We start from the raw sequence: 16,374 nt of genomic DNA on the forward strand, positions 1-16,374 counted from the left end.
CGACTGCGGTTGGAGACCGTAGTCTCCTCAGGTACCGTTCGGAGGGGGTGGGGGGGAGTTTTGTGGCTCATTGACGACCCACGAGGAGCTCCGTGCAGCAGGCATGTCCGGTGCAGCCACAACCAGCGGTTTCGTTCATAGTGGGAAGATGGGAGGGTAAGTGTTCTATCTCCTCATACATATGGATTAACACACAGCAAAGGAGTAAATGGGCCCTAACGTCTCACAGGGCATCGACTATGTGGGATTCAATTTTTTCTACCTGTGACAGCTGCGCCATTTCCCTCCCTAATACCTATGCTCCTCTTCTTCCTGCCACTACAGTGTATTCTGGTGTTTGTGTTTAATCTTTCCACGCTTTAAGTCATATGCCATCCTTGGAATGACAGAAGGAACTCACAGACAGTGCCAAGACATGCTCTCATTGCACCCAAGACAAAAAGTTTGTTTTGTTTTTTACTGGTTATAGTCATTTGTTAGTGTGTTCCAGGCTGGGGCTACATGTGAGTTTTTCACAAACGATGATGGTGGTCACAGGGTCCACTCACATGGGGGATTCTCGGCAGACACTTACTTCCAGGGCACCTGCCAGGAGTCTCTAGGGATCTTGCGGTCAGGTAGCCAGGTCATTTGTTTCATCAATCTGGCCCTCCTCCATTCAGAGGTCACGCACGGTGTTAGGTTCCAATCATGCAATTCATTGTCACAAGGATGTTTCTTTTCCTACATGGTTATCACACATCATTGCAGTTTTTTTCCGGATCTTAGCTTTTCTGTATGTTTGTTCCTGTTTCCTGTAGTTGTTCCTGCTCGGTTGCATCCAGCTCAGGTAGGTGGTATTAGTTATTTTCTATCAGCTGTCATTCACATTCAAGGGTCACGGTCCACCGTTTAGGCCTCACGGTTCAATCACTGCGGGGTCACCGATCACGTTTTGGGTATTATCGGATTGATATCGGGAATATCAGGAAAGATATTTTGGAGGGCAAGGATGTCAATTTGGCATTGCTTTGTTGATTGCTGCCCATGATGTGACTGACAAATAAGTCTTATGCCTATGGTGATGTGTCAGTCATTGTCAAGACTAGGGACCACAATTTGAACCGCAAGCTCTCTATGCTTGAATTTGTCTTGGCTTTCAGCATGTTCAGGGATATTGTATGCTCGGTGAGCCCCCATAGGAGGGAGGAGCTGGATCATTATCTGTAATGCAGTGGTGGAATTTGGGTACAAGTTTGGGGGTACAGCGTTTTACGACTACCATCGATCGTTTTCTGCCAAAGTCGCTGCCATGTTTGCCCAACATCAGGTAGTTACAGTGCGGAGTGGACACTGAACTTTTTTGCAGACATTTTGCTGGGTTGAGGTCACCGGTTTGCGCAACATGTCAGCCATCCTTACACACGGCATATTGGTGCCCCAATACTGATTTACCTGTTCCAGGCACGTCCAGGGCTTTCCCTAGTACCCTACCTGCCCCGGCTCAGGCAGCTTCTTTTGATAAATTAGGTAGACCTATTCGGTATCTGGGGAAATCTCAGATATGTAACAATTTCAATCGTGGGGTTTGTAACTATAGTCCGTGCCGTCTTTTGCATGCATGCTCTAGTTGTTACAGGGCCCACCCGAAGTCGTCCTGTTCCCTGAAACAAGGCAAGAGCAGATGACTAAGCCACATCAACGTGGCGTATTTACAGGCTTGTTTGACCTCTCACCCATCTTCCAGTTTGTGTATGAGTTTTTGGTGGAGGGTCTTCCACACGGGGTTCATCAATTTGCCTTCCGGCACTTTTGAGTATGCCAATTTAAGATCAGCAGCGGCAGATACGGAGGCAGTAGACGCATTGCTCCAGTCTGAACTAGACAAAGGGTTTGTTATCGGTCCTTTTTGTATACCACCTTTCTGGTTTTGGAGGGTCAGTCCACTTGGGTTGGTTAAAGGAAAGTTTTCCAATAAATTACGGTTAATTTATGACTTGTCTGCCCCTCATTGCTCCATGGTACCTAGCTTAAATTCCTTAATCCCGTCAGAAGAGTTCTCTTTAAAATATGCATCTGTGGATCAGGCCATCCAACAAATCATCAGGGTTGGGGAGGGCGTCTGGTTGTCCAAAGCATCAAAGAAAAAAGGGGAATATTTGGGACTTTAAATGAGACGCAACGGGGAATATTGCGCCTCCATCCCTGGTTGCTTTTGCAAAAAAGAGGGGGGGGGGGTGGACCTTAGATGAGGTGTGTGGGGTAGAGCCAGACAAAACCATATACATATGTATATATAAAAAAAAAAAGGACACAGAAAGCTAAGGGGGTTTGTGGGACTTTAAATGAGACAGGCCTGGGAAGATAACACAACATGGTAATAATAAGAATATCTGTTGATTGCACCATAAATGCGACCACATCGTGTTGCATAGTAATAATTACATAAAAGGTAAATTATAATAAATCCAGGAGCTTTTATTCCATAGTAAGGTATATATTGTAGAAACATCATAAAACAACATAATAGCATAGCAGCCTATTATGGTCAATATGGTACCATAGTAAAAATTCATCAGACTGATATTTGCATATGACTGCATCGTAGTATCAATAATGTCTGGTGAATGGACCACATTGATGACCACATAGCTTGCATGGATACAGAGTAAAAGAGTATGACATATGAAATAATTGTTCCCTGAGTATGAACCAACATAACAAGGTGACCCATCAACATGGCAGCACGATGTGGAACGCAGCGGTGAGGTAACAATGATTCAATTATGAAGTTGTGTGTCTTTACAGTAATAAAGTAACATAGCAGTTGGTGGCATCCAAACGGCGTAATCTAATAAAAGTATAGAAGGGCTGTTCATGTAAATAGCATCTAAGAGCTCTACGCGTTTCATGGATCTTTCCAATCTTCAGGAGCAGATGCAATATGTAGTATCTATAAAAAGATATAGGAGAAATTTTTGGGGCTGATCACAGAGCAGGTCGGAAAAACTGTTATAACGTGATCCCAGGGTAGTGATAATAATCAAAAAACCTTCATCCCTGACAGACTCACACCCTTGGGGCCCTCCACCCACCTACACAGGCTCCTTGTAAGTAACTTCTTATGGTTTTTTGATTATTATCACTACCCTGGGATCACGTTATAACAGTTTTTCCGACCTGCTCTGTGATCAGCCCCAAAAATTTCTCCTATATCTTTTTATAGATACTACATATTGCATCTGCTCCTGAAGATTGGAAAGATCCATGAAACGCGTAGAGCTCTTAGATGCTATTTACATGAACAGCCCTTCTATACTTTTATTAGATTACGCCGTTTGGATGCCACCAACTGCTATGTTACTTTATTACTGTAAAGACACACAACTTCATAATTGAATCATTGTTACCTCACCGCTGCGTTCCACATCGTGCTGCCATGTTGATGGGTCACCTTGTTATGTTGGTTCATACTCAGGGAACAATTATTTCATATGTCATACTCTTTTACTCTGTATCCATGCAAGCTATGTGGTCATCAATGTGGTCCATTCACCAGACATTATTGATACTACGATGCAGTCATATGCAAATATCAGTCTGATGAATTTTTACTATGGTACCATATTGACCATAATAGGCTGCTATGCTATTATGTTGTTTTATGATGTTTCTACAATATATACCTTACTATGGAATAAAAGCTCCTGGATTTATTATAATTTACCTTTTATGTAATTATTACTATGCAACACGATGTGGTCGCATTTATGGTGCAATCAACAGATATTCTTATTATTACCATGTTGTGTTATCTTCCCAGGCCTGTCTCATTTAAAGTCCCACAAACCCCCTTAGCTTTCTGTGTCCTTTTTTTTTATATATGCATTTTGGGGATGGAGGTACATTTTAGAAATGTCCTCATTTAAAGTCCCATTTAGTTAGTAAGTTTTTCTTGTTTCATATACATATGTAAAAAATTGTTTTCTTGGACCAAAGATAGGGTTTTGATCAACCCATATAAACGCATAATAGCACATTGGCATATAAAATACAAAGTATCAACATACATATTGAGGATAGTCACCAAGATGACACAGAAAGTAAAGTTGTACATCACAGTCCCCCAAATGGAGTAGGCATAATATATCAGGGTGGTAGAGCAATAAAAAAACATCTACAATCATGAATATGAGATGGATGCATCAAAATAAGCTCAACGACGTTTCGTGGACTTCTATCCACTCATCAGGGGCAAGTGCATCCATATACTAAAAAGGGATAAAAAAAAAATCACCATTATAGTTTGATATAACCACAGACTGGAGGGGTAGAGGGATTAAAGATGATGATGATGAACAAATAAACGGCCATAACTGAAAGTACTCAATGCGAGCTGATACTAGGCCATGCGATACCACCTGCCGGAGGTCAGCCAGATAATTATGTCCAGCACAGGAGCTGAGTTAAGGACCCAAGTCTGGATCAGGAGCACACACGCAGTCCCCCAAAAAAAGTGTGTATGGAAAAATCTTGATGTAACTGTGGATGGCATTTCTGTATTGTATACAATAAAGTGGTTTGTTACCATATTGGTATAAATAAAAAAATGTCATATAGAGTAGACCCATCACCACAGTATAGTAGTATATTGTGGAGCATATCAACAAGGTGAACAGAATGAAAAAAATAGGGTGTCCATATAGTAAGAATAGGGAAGAGGAGATTCCTGAAATCAGGAGAAATTCATGAAAACTAGAGTAAAGCAATATTAGTAATGCTTGTTATAGAAGAATTTAAGAATAAATCAAGAGCTTGCTATGTATTTGCCCATGTAGGTCCTAATGGGATATGAACCAAAAATGAAGTGCAGTGTGGGACTGCTGAGAAAAGGTCACTGAGGGGGAACTGCAGGGTGAGCCCAGCGGTCAGGGTCCCATCCAGCGTCATACTGGCATGACAATAAGGGAGAGACAGCACAGCAGCAGCCGAACCTACTCACCATGTGACAGCCAAGCTGAAATGGCACACGCCTGCATGAAGGGACGCCCACTGGGCATCGCACACATGGAGTGGAAGGTGTGGTGCCGATGCACAGTGAAATCGCCCGCCCAATCCCCCATCCCCATAATGTGTGGGAAGAAGGGGAGAGGGAAGGCATGCAGCATGCATTACAGCTCCCGTGCAAACAAAACACCGGCCAACCTGTCGGTTGTCCAAAGCAGACATAGGGGATGCCTTTAAGCTTCTTCCAATCTTACCATCACTTTGGCAGTGGCATGGGGTAAAGTGGAGGGGGTTGTATTATTTTGCCACCAAGCTCACTTTTGGCTCCAAAAGCAGCCCCTGGTTGTTTGACACCTTTGTGCAGTCGCTCAGTTGGATTCCCAGTCATGGGGAAGGCTGTCATGATGTCATTCATTGCTTGGATGATTTCCTCCTTTATAGAGAGTTCCGAGCAGGCCCCTGCTGATCTACGGAAATTGGTATCAGTTTTTGCAGCACTCAATGTTCCACTGGCAGTCAAGAAGGCCCGGTGACAGCTCTCACCTTTTTGGGGATTATCCTGGATACGCAGGCCATGCAGTCTAGTTTACCTGCAGACAAGCTTGGTAGATTCAGGGATTGTACCCATTCATTTACTATCTCGCAAGCTTGTTCCAGGGTGGAGTTGCAATCTTTGTTAGGCATGTTAAATTTCACGATGAGGATCATTCCGCAAGGAAGGGCTTTTGTCTCGAGATTGTTAGCTTTGTTGCCATCAGCCCCTAATTCTTGGGTCAAGCTGGATGCTGCAGCTTTGGCTGATCTGCGCATGTGGGACGAGTTCCTCAAGCGTTGGAATGGGATTGCCATGTTCATTCCCGCGGAGTCCATATCTTCTCCTCAGATTGTGACAGATGCAGCGGCCACTGCCGGTTATGCTGCCATTTTTGGCACTCACTGGCTTGCAGGGCCATGGCCAGAGGAGATCTTGGCCATCCTAGGTTTCACAGAGTATTCAGCACTGTTTGAAATCTTTTATATTGTGTCAGCAGCCCAGGTATGGGGTAGGTTGTGGTCGGGGCATACATTTGTTTTCTCAACTGCCATGGAGATCATCAACAAGGGCAGATCCAAGTCATTGATCATCATGTCCTCTTTTTTTCGCAGGCTGATTTGGTTATCTTTGCAGTTTCATTTTCATATACATTGCAGATTCATTAGTGGGGCAGAGAATGTGGCAGCAGATGCTCTGTCACTGTTTAACTGCCCGTTGTTTTTCCGACAGATCCCAGAAGCTGACACCTGCGCCATGCCATCCCCGCAGTCCTCTCTACTGATGATGGATTAGTTTGCCATTGGGCCAACGCAGCAGCATTAACTGATAAGAAGGCTTTTATGTCATGGCCTGGAAAACCTTCCAGGTCTTCCAGTCCCGGTTTCCTTGGTTCAATGGTCATGACGTTCGGTACCTGCTGGCTTTTGTGGCATTCTGTCATTCTCAATTGAGGCTGTCGTATGGCACGATCAAAACTTATCTGGCAGGGGTTCAGCATTTTTTGGCCTTACAGGACCCAAATAGACCATCCATCTTTTCAGCCCATTCCATCAAAGCCATTCTGAGAGGGATTTGTAGGAGTAGTCCTCCTCCTTCCATCAGCAGACTCCCCATCTCAGGACACATTTTCCGGGGCTTGTCGGAGTTGCTGACCAGGTCACCTTTTGGGAGGCTGCTCAGCGTGGTCCTCAAAGCGGCCATATACTTGGCATTCTACGGGTTCCTCAGGCCGGGTCAGTTCACACGCACCGGTCCAAATTCCCATGTGCTCACAATTAGCCAGTTGGTTAGACATCCAGATCATTTCCAGCTACATTTGATTACCTGTAAAATGCAGCAGTTTGGGGCCGGTACTGACATCAGGTTTTTCAAAACGGGCAGTGCTTGGTGCCCTGTGGCAGTATTGGACCAGCTGATGGCATTGCTCATAGATAAACCAAGGGATAATCCCTTGCTACCTTTCCCTCATGCTCCTCTCATGACGGTACAATTTATCAAACATTGCTGCGCGTTATTGAGCAACCTGGGGTAAAACTTGGTAATGTTTTTTGGGCACTCCTTCAGGATAGGGGCGGCTTCAGCAGCCTCTCGTCATGGGGCCCCAGCGTACATTATCTATCAAAAAATTGGGCAGATGGAACTCAGCGTGTTTCTCTAGATATGTCCCGGACCTGCAAATTGAGATGTTTCAGGCATTTGGCTGAATGATGTAATGTTACTTTTAACCAGTTCCGGACCAGCCGCTGCAGTTTTACTGCGGCAGGTTGGTCCGGCTGCACAAAATCACGTTAGTATACGATCGGATTCAATCAATCCCCAGGCCAATGAAATCTGGCCTTGACCTGGTGATCGCTCCAGGCGAATGAGATCCTTCCCCTGTCGTGTAACTGTAAACACTGACAGGGGAAGTGATGTCATCTCGCCTCGTGTCGGTCTTTTCGTTCCAGACCGAGAGGAGAGAGCATAGAAAAAGTGAGTTGCACCAACACTACACTGACACCAGGCCACATAGGCACACAATTCACCCCCCCAGTTAACCCCTTTACAACCTGTCACTGTGTCACCCAGTACAGCAATCAGTTTTTTTTTTTTTGTTTTTTTATCGCTGTACTGGTGTCATTAGTGACAAAAATCTGTGTTGGGGTAACTTACTCTTAGGCCCAGATAGGTCTAGGGACCTCCCCTAACCCCCACCCCCCCAATAAAGCTTTAACACCTTGATTACCCCGTGTCACCTGTGATCACAGTAAAAGTGTCACGGGTGACGCAGTTTAGCTAGTTTATTTTTTTTATAGCGTCAGGGCACCCGCCGTTTTTTACCCAATAAAGGTTTAACCCCCTGATCACCCGGCGATCAAAGTTAGGTTTTAGTGTCAGATAGGGTCTGTGTCGCCCCAGGCAGCTTCAGATTAGTGCCAATACCACTAACACCCACGCATGCACCATACGCCTCCCTTAGTAGTATAGTGTCTGAACGGATCGATATCTGATCTGATCAGATCTATACTAGCGTCCCCAGCAGTTTAGGGTTCCCAAAAATGCAGGGTTAGCGGGATCAGCCCAGATACCTGCTAGCACCTGCGTTTAGCCCCTTCGGCCAGCCCAGCCCACCCCACCCAAGTGCAGTATCAAGCGATCACTGTCACTTACAAAACATAAAACGCATAACTGCAGCATTCACAGGATCAGGCCTGATCCCTGCGAACACTAACAGTTTTTTTGGTAGCGTTTGAATCAGTCGCTAACAGTCAGGAGCTTTTTTACCTGTGAGTCTCACTAGTGTACCAGTAAATTTAATGACCAAAATGTAAAATCGAAAGTACACTAGTGAAGAGGCCTACATTTTCTAAGCATAACAGATAGTGAAGAGGGAGTTACTCATTTGTCAGATTCAGGCTCAGAATCCGAACCTGTAGACAGCAGCGGCACCCTGACAGATAGCTCTGACGACTGAGTTGTGGTCCCTGCCAAGGTCAGGCGTACCAGACCCCGATCTTCTTCTGCTGTCATTGAGGTGCAAGAACTGCAGGTCCCTTGTATGGAGCAGAGAGCCAGTACTAGCGCCGCTATTTCTTCTGGTGAACTGGCAAGCACCAGTGGCCTAGTACATCCTGGTCATACATCCAGCACTGCAGTAACATGTGGTGATGTGGCGAGTCCCATAAGTGTGCAGTTCAAGGTGGCAAGCATGAGTAGTGTCCCGCTGCCACCAAGAAGAAGACGAACACAGGCCCTTTGAGCCCATAGTGCCCTTCCTGCTGCATTCCCAAATCCTAATTGGGAACCCACCACTTCTGCAGCACTCGTACTTCCCCCATTCACTGGCCAACCCGGAATTCAGGTGGAAACAGTTGATTTTACGTCACTTTTTATTCGCTGTTTTTCACCGAAGATCTCTATAGATCTATTGTGGACCAAAGCAATTTGTATGCTGGTCGATTCATTGCTGCTAATCCCCAGCTGACCCTTGCCAGAGATTGGAAACCAATTCCGGTTTCTGAATTTAAGACCTTTCTGGCCCTATCCCTCCTCATGGGCGTAACTAAAAAGAGTGAGTTGTGGTCATATTGGTCCACTGACCCAATTCACCATATGCCCGTGTTCTCTGCCTCCATGGCCAGGACACGATACGAGCAGATCTTGCGGTTCATGCACTTCAATGACAATGAACTCTTTTTTGTTCTCGGGTGACCCTGGATTTGATCGGCTCTTCAAAATTTGGCCCCTCGTAAACCACTTGACAGAGCCACAGGCTATACATATAGTTTTATGGTTTACGAGGGAAGAGATAGTCACGTAGAGCTGGAGAACTGCCCAGACTAGATAGGGAGCGCTGGTAAGATAGTGTGGGACTTGGTGTCACCCTTAGTCAGAAAGGGGTATCACTTGTACGTGGACAATTATTACACGAGCGTGCCACCTTTTAGTCACCTTTTTGATTATGGAATTGGAACATGTGGCACCGTGCAATCTAATTGCCAGGGCTTCCCCCAACGGCTTGTAGAATCCCAACTTAGACGGGGGGAGAGAGCCTGCTTGAGGTGTAATAATTTGTTAGCAGTGAAGTGTAGGGATTCACAGAATGTTTTCATTCTGTCCTCACTTCATGCAGACACGGCAGTCTAAATTCCTATGACGACTGGTGTTTTGGAGAAACCCCTCTGTGTCCACGAATCCAACCGTAACATGGGAGGGGTGGACTTCAATGACCAGTTGTTGGCGCCGTTCCTAATTGCCCGTAAGGCCAGACAGAGGCTGGTACAAAAAAGTGTCTGTTTATTTACAGTATTTCAGTTGGCTTTGCTGAACGCTTTTGTGCAATACAAAAGCTCCAGGACAGACTGGATCCTTCCTTAAATTCCAGAAAGAGATCATCAGAGCCCTTCTGTTTCCAGACGGTGCTCTGGCCCAACTTCCCAATCCAAATGCAGTGAGCCGGCTGCATGAGAGGCATTTTTCTTTTGTCCTCCCTGGTACCCCTACCCAAAGAAACCCCCAAAAAAGACGTTGTGTCTGCAGCAAACGTGGATTTAGGCGTGACACGCGCCCAGTCCAAGTTCCCGGCATTGTTTACTTCTGCCGCCCCGGACATGATGTCATGCCCTGGCCTCCGAGAGTCATAGAGACTGCCGGCATCATTCAGATATCACGACAAAAAGCCCAGGACGTCATGTGACAGCCTGCAATATGGAAGTGTTTAACCACTTGCCTACAGGGTACTTTCACCCCCTTTCTGCCCAGACCAATTTTACGCCTTCAGTGCTGTCACACTTTGAATGACAATTGCGCGGTCATGCAATGCTGTACACAAATTGCATTTTTATCATTTTTTTTCACATAAATAGAGCTTTCTTTTGGTGGTATTAATCACTGTTGGGTTTTTATTTTTTGCTAATAAATAAAAAAAAGACTGAAAATTTTGAAGAAAAAAAAGGTTTTCTTTTGTAAATAAGAAATTTTTCTCCGGCACTGATGAGGCGGCACTGAAGGACACTGATGAGGAGGCACTAATATGCCACACTGATAGGTGACACTGATGGGTGGTACTGTTGGGCACTGATGGGCAGCACTGATGAACATTCACTGATGGGCACTGAAAAGCAGCACTGATTAGTGTCACTGATGGCCACAGACTGGTGTCACTTGTTGGGCAATGCTAGGGATGCACTTTAATCAGTGCCCTGATTTATCTGTACAGTCTCCCCTGCGAGGAGATGCCAATGATTGGCTCTCTACTCTCTCCTCACACTCTGTCAGTGTGAGGTGAGCTGATAAATGGCACTTCTGCCTTTACATGTGATCGACTGTTATTGGACACAGCTGATCACATGGGTAAAGAGCCATGTCATCGGCTCTTTACCAAGATCGGGGTCATGCGTGTCATATTTTTGTCTTGCTTCATAACATCAATATCCATTTTTAAACCAGGTGGGCATGTATGGTGAGCTGATTCGGTGGTACAATGGTCCACACGACTGGACTTGCCCCCCAGGATTAAGGCTGCCAGCCCTCCCCTGGACACCCTAAGGTGCCTGATCATACCTGTAGGCAGGTTGAAGTATGTTAGCCATCAGGCGTCACAGGCTGGGTAAAGGGTTAGGTGTTTCTAGCTTAGTTCCCAGGCTTTTGGTCCTGTTGGACCCACCTGTTGGGAGGACGGCTGAGGTCCAAAAGAGGCGGGCTGTGGTGGATCCAAGAGTTCTATCATCACCTGTGAATGTAGTCTTTGGCGCTACCAAAGAAACCAGGGTTTTTCGCAAGATTGATGTAATTATGGACTCTCACTTGATGGAGGTATGTGGTCGGTATCCAATGGCCCTTGTGGTCGGTATCCAATAGCAACCAGATCCCAACCCTAGTTACAGCAATCTATGGCCTGGTCAAGAGGTAAGAGTTGAGTGAGAGCACAATTGAGGCCCACACTAGGTGCTTGGCGGGACCCCATTCTGTTACTGAGAGAGAGGTAACAGAGGTATGCTGGACTGGTGGAGTGGGAGCAGGCTCAGCACATCCCTCCTAATGCAAACATACAAGTTATAGTGTGTCGTGACATGGGACAAGTCGCTTTTCAGATAAACTTGGTTTTATTACTGCATGCAGTGATTGCTCATCTCTAAGTCTGGGAACTACCTTAACCACTTAGGGACTGGAAGGATTTGCCCCCTTAACCACTTCACTCAAATCGCAGTACCCTGTACGTTGGTGTTTTGACGCTAAACACTGTTGTTATGGCAGCAGCTAGCTGCCATAACCCCGGCATTTTCGGGAATGGCGCGCGTTTTCTCTTTCAGATAAAAGTGGTCTCTGCGGCGGATTCGCCGCAAGATCACTTTTATCGGTGGTGGGAGAGGTGCTTACCGGAGCTGTCGTAGAGGCGGAGACGATCGTGTCCTGTCACCTCACTGCCTGGATGCCGAGTGAGGGAAGATGGCCCCCGCTCAGCTCCATACCATTGGAGGGCAGACGCGATGTCAAACGTCACTTCTGCCCAATGCTCTTAAAGGAGAAATTTATTTATTTTATTTTTTTCAAATGACTTTTTTTTTTTTTTTTTTTTTTTTTTATTTCACCAGATCTCATATTTAAGAGGTCCTGTCATGCTTTTTTTTCTGTTACAAGGGATGTTTACATTCCTTCTCATAGGAATAAAAGTGACCCAATTTTTTTTAAAAAGACAGTGTCAAAATAAAAAGTTAAATGAGAAATATTTTTTTTTTTTTAAAGCGCCCTGTCAAGTTTGTGTGCAGAAGTGAACGCATATGAAAACGGTGTTCAAACCACACGTGAGGTATTGCCGCGTTGGCGTGAGAGCAATAATTCTAGCCCTAGACCACCTCTGTTGCTCAAGACTGGTAATCTGTAGAAATTTTTAAACATTGCCTATGGAGATTTTTAAGAGTAAAAGTTTGTCGCCATTCCACGAGCGGGCGCAGTTTTGAAGCGTGACATGTTGGGTATCAATTTACTCGGAGTAACATTATCTTTCACAATATAAAAAAAAATGGCCTAACTTTACTGTTGTCTTATTTTTTAATTCAAAAAATTTATTTTTTCCAAAAAAAGTGCGTTTGTAAGACCGCTGCGCAAATACGGTGTGACAGAAAGTATTGCAATGACAGTTTATTTTAGTCTCTAGGGTGTTAGAAAAAAATATTTATAATGTTTGGGGGTTCTACGTAATTTTCTAGCAAAAAAAAAAAATTGATTTTAACTTGTAAACAAAAGAGGCTCGGTCCCTAAGTGGTTAATGACCAGTCCATTTTTTGCGATATGGCACTGCGCCGATTTAACTGACAATTGCGCAGTCGTGTGACGTTGTACCCAAACAAAATTTATGTCCTTTTTTTTTTTCCCCCCACAAATGGAGCATTCTTTTGATGGTATTTGATCACCTCTGTGTTTTTTTTTTTTTTTTTTTTTTTTTTTTTTTTTTTTTTTAGCTTTTGCGCTATAATTAAAAAAAAAAAAAGCGTCAATTTTGAAAAAAAAAACAATATTGTTTACTTTTTGCCCTAATAATTGGCCACAAAAAAAACATGTAAAACAAGTTTCCTCCTCAGTTTAGGCTAATATGTATTCTGCTACATATTTTTGGTAAAAAAAATCGCAATAAGCGGATATTGATTGGTTTGCGCAAAAGTTATAGCGTTTCAGAACACCCAATAAGGAGACAGTATGCGAATGGTCTAAACTACGTGGCATGTTCACCAATGCCAGGAGTCTGGCGGACAAGATGAGAGAACTAGAGCTACTGTTGTTCGAGGAAGATTTTGATTTTGTAGGCATTTCAGAGCATTCAACAGCTCTCATGATTGGCTGGCAACCATTCAAGGGCATTCCGTATATCGCCGGAATAGAGAGGGTAAAAAACGGGGAAGGGGAATGCCTGTGTATCAAAAATTATATACAAGTGAATGTGAGAGATGACATCACTAATGGAGCAAGGGAGGAGGTGGAATCCTTATGGGTAGAGCTGCAAAGGGATGAAATTAAGAGGAAGGAAATACTGAGAGTCTGCTATAAGCCCTCTAACCAGAGGGAGGAGGCGGACCTCCTATCACAATTTAGATTAGCGGCAAGGATGGGGATTTTAATTATCCAGACATAGACTAGGTGAAAGGAACCGCGCATTCATCTAAGGCTTGTAAGTTCCAAAATGTCTTGCAGCACAATTTCATGGTTCAGATTGTAAATGCACCAACTAGAAACAAAGCGTTACTAGACCTACTGATTACCAACAATACAGAACTGATCACTGATGTAAAAACACAGGGCGATTTAGGAAACAGCGATCACAGGTCAATTTGTTTCAGTATAAATCACACTAATAGGAAACATATGAGGAATACAAAAGACACTGAATTTCAAAAGGGCCAACTTCCCTAAACTACGAGCCTTGCTAGAAGATACAAACTGGGATAAAATCTTAGGAACAAAGAACACGGAGGAGAAATGGGTTTGCTTTAAGAGCATATTAAAGCGGAGTTCCACCCAAAAGTGGAACTTCCGCTTTAAGCACTCCTCGCCCCCTGACATGCCACATTTGGCATGTCATTTTTTTTGGGGGGGTACCCTTTTTTTTGTGGGACTTCCTATCTTCAGCCGCCTAGGTGGCGACTCCTCTTGCCCTAGGCGGCCCCTCCCTGCCAGCAATCTTCTGGGACACAACCCAGGTCCCAGAAGATTGGCTGGCCAATAGGAGAGCGCAGCGCAAATCGCGCCCGGCCGTGAAGCTGTAAGCTGTCACAGCCGGGTGCCCACAGTTACCATGACGACACCGAGTAGAGGAGGGGGAGAGGAGCTAGCCTCCGGGTAGCCACATCACTGGACCGTGGGGCAGATAAGTGTCGGTTTATTAAAAGTCAGCAGCTATGCTTTTTGTAGCTGCTGCCTTTTAATAAACGAAATAGCGGGTGGAACTCCGCTTTAAGTAAGGGTATTAGCCAGTGCATCCCAATGGGAAATACATTTAAAAGGGCTAATAAAAGTACTGGGTGGCCTAACTGCAATGTAGAAATGCATATAAAGGCAAAGGAGAAGGCCTTCAAAAAATACAAGGCTGAGGGATGATCATCAGCATTTCAACTTAACAAAGAATGCAACAAGAAATGTAAGGGTGCAATCAGGGCGGTTAAGATAAAACACGAAAGGCACATAGTGGAGAATAAGAAAAATCTCAAGAAATTCTTTAAGTACATAAATAGTAAGAAAGGGCAGTCAGATCATATTGGTCCCTGGAAACTCCGCGCATGCGCCGTCGGTACGAGCGTGTCGTGGGTTGACACGCTCGTACCGACGGCACATGCGCGGAGTTTCGTTTTAAAGCTGTATTGTTTCCTTGCAAGGAAAAGCGTTTTATGGATGCCAGTGAGGCGTTTTTTAATAAACAAGAGATAAAACGTTCTACACCATTGGAGTTTTTTCTTTTCTTTTGAATACCTTCATATCGGTGAGAGCTCTTATCCCTGATTGTACCGCTGTCTGGATGCCTGTGGTGATCGTTTTGCTGATCTACATCCATCATCCCAGATAAAGTTCCAGCCGCTGTGGAGTGAAGACCCCAAGCTGTTAGCTCTATGCCTCTGATCAGAGGCTGTCTGGTAAGCCTTCAATCTATACCAGGTGACGGGAGTTCAACACGGTGACAGTCACGGATTCATATTTATAGAAAGTCACATTTAATCGCTCTTTTGGACACTTTTTTTCTATTTTTTGTATTTCTGGACTTTTTCAAAATATGTGGATAAAAAATTGTTATTAATCACGCACATATATCACTACTGAGAGGCATTCACTTATGTTATTGTTATAAAAAAAAAAAAAATTTTTTCTTTATCATTTATGAATCCCATATGAAAGTTGTAGGTTCTCTAATAGTAATACCAATCCTTGTTTTTTATGTACATATATCCAGCGCTGCACTTTTTGTTATATCTATTTAGTAGTGCCCTTATCAAGGTATAGTGCTTAGCTGCAGGATATTCCTTCACGGGTCATATTTATTTAGTTTGTATAGAAAAAAAGTGTAGCGCTAAGGTAAATATAGTGAAAAGAAGGTTTTGGAACAAGAAGAAGTAGAACCACAATTTTAAGTGGCCCGTAACCTCGACTAGGCAAAAACCAGATATGTGTATACACAGACAGTGTGATACAAACAAGGTGCAGTGCTTTTCCTTGGAAAAAAAAGTGCAAATGTGCATAAAAAATAAAGTGAAGGTAAATCAGCAATTGATAATCTCAAAAGTCCACATTTTGCTAGTGAAGAAATATAAAAAACTGTTCAAAATAATGGTGGGGAAGTGTTAATCCCATATAGATGATAAAGACTTAATTATAGTCCATATGTTGCATGGTGCAGTTGAAACGGGGGACCCAAGGCAGATATCCTTTAAATACAGAGGCTCCAACTCAGAGGGGACCCAAGGCAAATATCCTTATAACACAGAGACTCAGAAAATGCAAGGTAGAATACTCTTACCAACTTCGGTGGACTCACAAGCCGTGGGCGGTGAGTCAAACGGGCTTGTACTGTCTTGTGATGGATGACAGTATAAAGATGGATAATACACCAGAAGACGTCCTCCTTGAATGGGAAGCCTGGAGCCTGTCTTGTAGGTCTACACGATCACCGTTTTCATCAGCATACATGGACCATAAAGAAAACAACAACAAGGAACCTCCACATAGTGTAAATCCGAAAAAATATTTCTTATTTGGCATTTATTAGATCAATCACGATCATCAAAGCAATCCATAAAAATCTTGGTTTAAAAATAGAATCGATTCAAGTAAAATAAAAGATAAAAAATAAGCGTGGTGTGGGTGGCTGGGTACAGCAAGGAGATCCGACGCGT

General features: G+C 44.1%; 2 protein-coding genes across 3 annotated transcripts in view; both read left to right on the forward strand.

The window, feature by feature from the left end:
• The window catches only part of LOC141127430 (retinol dehydrogenase 16-like), a 44,133-nt gene that overhangs the window by 7,836 nt on the left and 19,923 nt on the right, over positions 1–16,374 (forward strand). The gene's annotated exons all lie outside the window — the stretch shown is intronic.
• LOC141127429 (retinol dehydrogenase 16-like) overlaps positions 1–16,374 on the forward strand; it is a 90,681-nt gene that overhangs the window by 725 nt on the left and 73,582 nt on the right. The window lies entirely within an intron of this gene.

The sequence above is a fragment of the Aquarana catesbeiana genome, linkage group LG02, assembly GCF_042186555.1.
Source record: "Aquarana catesbeiana isolate 2022-GZ linkage group LG02, ASM4218655v1, whole genome shotgun sequence".
Classification (NCBI taxonomy): Eukaryota; Metazoa; Chordata; class Amphibia; order Anura; family Ranidae; genus Aquarana; species Aquarana catesbeiana.